Source organism: Platichthys flesus, chromosome 12 (assembly GCF_949316205.1).
Source record: "Platichthys flesus chromosome 12, fPlaFle2.1, whole genome shotgun sequence".
Taxonomy (NCBI): Eukaryota; Metazoa; Chordata; class Actinopteri; order Pleuronectiformes; family Pleuronectidae; genus Platichthys; species Platichthys flesus.
Genome location: NC_084956.1, coordinates 7,837,716 through 7,843,715, shown reverse-complemented (window position 1 = coordinate 7,843,715; position 6,000 = coordinate 7,837,716).

Below are 6,000 nucleotides of genomic sequence, written 5' to 3'. Positions count from 1 at the left end.
GGAGGCTGCAGGAGGGACCTTGGAGCTGAGGCACACCTGTACTGCTTCTCTTGAGAAGAACTGAAGGACACACAAACAAACCATAGTGTTAAATTATGAAGATGGTTTCCTCCGATTTTTTTTTTTTAAACATAAACGTCAGACTGGCCGCTAAATCTGAAAATGCTGAAGCTAACAGCTACCCAACAGCAAGCTAATGCCTTCCTAAGGCTGCCAGGGAGTAGCAAGAGTAGCCTTGTAGCAAGAGAGTGTAGCTAATCACAGCCCTCACAGTTCTTCATCAGTGGAGAAGTACCTCGCCATGTTTTCATCTTCAGAGGAGTCATCCAAAGACTGTGCTGCTGTTCCGGAATATGTCAGGCCCGCTGCACCCTGCTGGGCTTGAACTCTGAGCACGCAGAGTAGGCCCTCACGTCCCGTCTCAGTACATGCATCAGTCCTTCCTGAGAATATATGATAAAAAACAAAACGTCTCAATAGTGCGTTTGAGACGTTTGAGACGTTCCAGGGAAGCATGATTGATGTATACATTCACACGTACAGGGCTTTCTTTTCTACAGAAATATTTTCCCTGAGTTGATGTCTCTGCTTATGCCATCTAGTATGTGAAACCAAAGATATCTTGGCATAACTGTATGTTTTCGGATTGTCTAACTGTGTATTTGTGTTAAAGTCAAAAGGTCAAGGCCACAGTGACCTCATCTTATGGTTTCAGTTGTCAAGAGACACAGTGTCATTTATACGAGAGAAAATATGAATTACCGCACAACGCAGTGCGGTAATTCTAGTGTAGTTTTTTTTTAATAAATGGGTTATCTTTTTTTACAATCTACAAAAAGTTATCTATACATTTGGTCACAGAATGTTACACAAATAAATTGCCATTAAAGTTGGCATCTTGCTGTCTCGCAAGTCTGACGATGCATCTGAAGCGTCCATCAAGGGCGTTCTGCAGGTAATTTGGATTGTTTGTTTCTTGTGAAGAGGAGAATAACATGAATTCATACCAATATCAGTTTACAATCAAACCTTTTTGTGTTAACCTTGTGTAAACAGAGTCAAAGGACATTGTACAACGATGACACACATTTTCCACAGTACCTGTCATTCACTACTGAACTTCTGACACCCATTACTGGACTGTGTCTTCCTGTAGAGTGGCGATGTTCTCAACGTTCTTTTCACAGTCTGTCAAAACAAAATTAGAGTTACAAATGTTAATGCCCCACAACCCATTGCCGATACGGTTGTATTTGCACACCACATCGGACCAAAACAAAACTGCAGTCTGTGAAACAAGCAGTTTTGGTAGATATAAGGGAAATGCTAATATTTCTACATGATACATATTCAGTCCCTTAAGCAAAATAACAATGATGGCAGGCCGCAACCTTGATGCCTTTGTCTACTTTGCTTACAGACTAGTTTGCGGAGTCTCGTGCTGCCGCCCCGTGACCGATACATCATCGCTCTTTTCTGAAACTAATGAAGGCAAATTCACACATGTAGACAGAAATAATCAGAATAAATTAAAAGGTGTAAAGATTGCTAACATTATGTTTGATGGGGGTCATCATTATACATAACAGAGGAAAACTTTGAACATGTATTCCTTAAATTGACTTGCCTTCCTGTGGAAAAAGTTGTTTTCCCAGTTAAACAATCACAGCAGGGAAGCATGATTGATCAAAATTCTTTCAGTGTGATATTAACTTGTATGTCAGCAAGCGTACTTTGGGGATTTTATAAAAATGTATATTTGGCATATTATATAAAATGGTGTTTCTGGTATGTAACTTAAAAGTACCTCTTTAATGGTAGGATAATTTCTCTCCCGCATCTTCCTCGTGGTACGTGGATGATGGTAGTGGGCTCAACCCGGCTTCTCTTTCTCTCCAGGCTGCCCTTCCTGCTCTTCATCAAGCAAAACAAAGTGTTCGGTCCAAGTTATTGACGTTAATGAAACTCCTGTACCTTCACTTGGATCGTCCTTGATTAAAAAACAGAACATAGGAATTGTTTTATAAAATGAATTGCAACTCCATAACATGGAAACATTATTGTCATATTGCATACTATACATTAAACCAAATTGATCTGATATTTTGGAGTAATGGTAGAGAAATACACTCCTTATTAATCTAAAGCATTCATATATCAAATTCATGTTTATATTTATATTGTAGCGTCCCTCAATGATGAGCTAAGCGTCTTGAACTGGTTTCAACAACCATGTATTCACCTCCCAGGTAGCACAGGCTACGGTGGGCCGTAGCATGTGGCTAACAATGGCGTATTAGCTGAAGATTAGCATTGTGTGTATCAACGGACTCCGCAACCGCTGTCTCAGCACTCGGACTGTAAACCTAGATCGTAACGATCTTTAAAAACAATAAACTACTCACCTGACAGAAGGAAGATGACATCGTTTGTCTTCCCAGCGCTCGGTGGTTACTACGCAGCCCCGAGTTAAAGAACCGGATGTTTACTAAAAGCCACACGCCAGTTCCGCTCGCCTGGTCCGTCCGTGGCGCAGTCGGTCCCCCTTCGGGATGAACGGTCTCGCAGGATCCTTCGCATTAGAGGTGTAATCTAGCCTCAAATATTAATATTATATAACGTGAATAACATTCACGATCACTGAGGGACACCACGCAGGGACGGTGATTTTAACAGCACGCTGCGCCGTGCTGGCATGGCAGCGTCATAGCAACCCTCATAGCAACGATAAAAACATTCGCGATAACTATTAAAATATTTATCATAAGCACGAACTGGCTGAAGACTGTGGAAGCAAAGAGCACATTTCTCGCTAGAAATGGTGTCAGAATGTATTTTTATGCCCAAACTAAGTTACAAAACTATATTTTTATCTGAGAGAACAAGGAATATCCGCCATGTTTTCCTCTCCGCAGACGGGAGCTTGTGAGTCACGTGACGTGAGAACACGCCAATGCAAAACAATGGGCTGACGAAATGTTACCATCTCACACTCTGAGAGGCCAGATTGTGAGATGGTAACGTCGTTCCAAGTGGACAAACGTTGCCACTGAACGTTTTCTGATGAGACTGGGTTGGAATGTCACAAGTAACTATCCAGTAGTTGTTGGGATATTTCACTTAAAATAAAAAGTGGAGAAGTCAGGTCTTCACCGACGTCATTACCAAAATCATGATACTCCATGATCATTTATCCAGTGGCTGCTTAGGTATTTCAGTCTGCATCTGAACGATGGACTGACATGATGGCATCTTAACTGCATATCTCTGAAGCATGATCTATGCTTTCCAGCCGATCCCATCACTCAGCAAAAAGTTGTTTTTGCAGCAGGTGTAGATCAACCTCTAATAACGAGATATTCCTTGTTTATTCATGTTTGTGGCTGAATGCAGTGATCTCACTTGTTCCGATCCCCCATGCCTTTGCAGAACACAATGGGAAATACTCATGAATAATTTAGATAAAAGATAAGAATTTGATGTTTACTCCTATGGCTGTTTCATATGCTAATGCCACCATTTTACCATTCACCTGGGGATGTTCTGAGAGGCATTTGATTTGACAGTGCACACTTCCCTGTACCTCTGGGACTCAGGAGAGCCCAGTAGAGATTGGGAAATGAACTGGAAGAGATGGAATAGGGGTTTTGTCTGAACCTCCACATTTGCCTCTCAATCTTTTATGCAACGTCTGCTGTTTTCCTTTCTTACACATTTATTTTCACTTTCCCGTTCCATTTTTCAAATAAACACTTCCCCCGTGTTCAGTGAAATATGACAACCTTAAAGTGTCTGTATGTACAGTGGCCCTGAGGCTCAAGCTGTCCTCAGGGATCCAACAGTAATGAATGGTTAAGCTGACAGTCATCAGCAAGTACCCTTTTTTTGCATAAATCTGGACACTCCCCTCACAGCCCTTGGCAGGTCAATAAACAGCATGGTGGGGATTGGAGAGAGCGGTGGCGGCGGTGGTGGGAGGGATTTTCCCTACTTGTCAACTCATTGTTGTTCCACTCATTAAGCACAGTGATATTAAGCCGGTGTTGGGACCGAGGGGGAGCCGTGGTTGGTGGCGTTTTGGATTGGCATGCATGCAGCGAGCACAGCCAGGAGCCCGTCATAGGCCCATGAGCAGGCAGGGCTGGGAGGAAAACAGACAATTAAATCAATAAGACGGCAGTCAGCAGATCACCGCACCGGCTACCCCCCCCCCCCCCAGCCTTTTGGAAGAAAATAAGTCATTTGAAAAAGCTTTTAACCTCTTCAGCTGCAGGTTACTTACATTAGCAAAGAACGGTGAAACTTTGGTGCTGTGGTCGATTCCCCTTCTCACCGGCCTGTCCTCGCTTCAACCTGTCACTCAAGAGCAATCAACCTAATTAAAGGAAAATAGACAAGCACAAGGTAAAGTGGTCTTTGAGATGCCTTTCAAGGTTTCAGTCTATAATCTTCCTCCTGCAGTAAATGACAAAAACTTAGAATTTACTCTCGAATTGACCAGTACAGTGAAGGGTACTTTGGCAAGATTGAGAACAGGCTTCACTCTGGAGGGCGATCTCTTGAAGTGAAGTGCCAAACAACGACACTCGGCATGACTCCCCCGAAAATTAAAAGGACGACATCACAGCCAGGCAGCTGCGAGTTCCTACTACTTTAAGTTTTATTGTGGAAGCATTTGAATACAGAAGAATATTTACCGTATATTCACAGACTGTATATTCGTATGAAGAACAGACTGTTGACAAAAAATACATTTGTGGAGGTGGTTTGGCAACTACTGCAACTTTGGCTCGCTTCGCGTTTGGGTTCTTATTTAAGTCTGTCATCTCCTGAGAAATACCTCGATTTTTTGCATATTTCCTGTCTTGAACATCCACTTTACATTGTTGTTTACTCAAACTTATATTATTATGGATTTGATGTGACTTAAAAATGCAGTATTTAGTGCAATCCTTTAACTGTTCATATAACATGTCCATGTACTTATATGTTCTTTCTCTGTATAGGACAGAACCTCATACATTTTGAAAAATGTATTATAAATAGGCAATTGGAGATGTCCACAGAATCAATATTCCCATTTTTCCGGCGACCGTTTCTCTCTCGCTTCACTCTCTCACTGTCTCTATTACTCCCTCTCATCATTTCATTTCCTCTCTTGTCTCAGATTCTCATTAACACAGCTGCCCTGTTGCCTCGCCGCCTCCTCTGTTCCCCCCCTTTTGTGCAGCTACAGAGACACTTCTTCTCCGGATTCAGCCCCGCTACACCTCCCTTCATAAACAATGTGTGGACGTATGAAAGTACCGGGGGGGGGGGGGGGGGCAGGAGACATCCAATTAAAAGCACAATGCATTATTATTTCACAGCTCCCCCTCTCTGCCGTCTCCCGAAGCCCTTCAGATTATATAACAGCTCATTGTCAACGCAGCCAGCCTGTGGAGGACAAGTTGAAGGGGTCTTCGGCGATGATGCAGCTCAGAAACTCTGGACTTTCCCAAGCAGCTTGCGTGCTACCCCCCCCCTCCTCCTCCACCTCCTCCTCCTCCTCCTCCTCCTCCTCATCCTCTTCTTTCCTCCCTTTGCCATATCCACCCACCCACCAGCCCACCTCCTCCCTCCCTTCCTTACACACACATACACACATAGCTGCACTCAATCACGAATGCACAGGGATTGCAGCAGCGGCGGCACCGCGAGATGGAGATCTCCGCTGTGTGTGTGAGTGCCTGTTCCCGGTGAGTGCAGGGACAAGAGCGAATGAGTGTCAGCGATGCTTGAATGAGGTGTGTGAGGGAGACCAGGGGGGGAGAGAGTGGAAGGCAGGAGAAGGGGGGACATCAGCGAGGACCCCGTGTGGCTTTTGAGGCAAATGTCTGTCTGCTTCTCTCCCTCTTTCATCTCGATAACCTGAATCTTTGCCGGATGTGCCACAACTACTCCAGCTGTCACTGCGCCGGCTGCCTCGCTCTCGGTCCTCCCGCAGACTGCGAGAGCTGC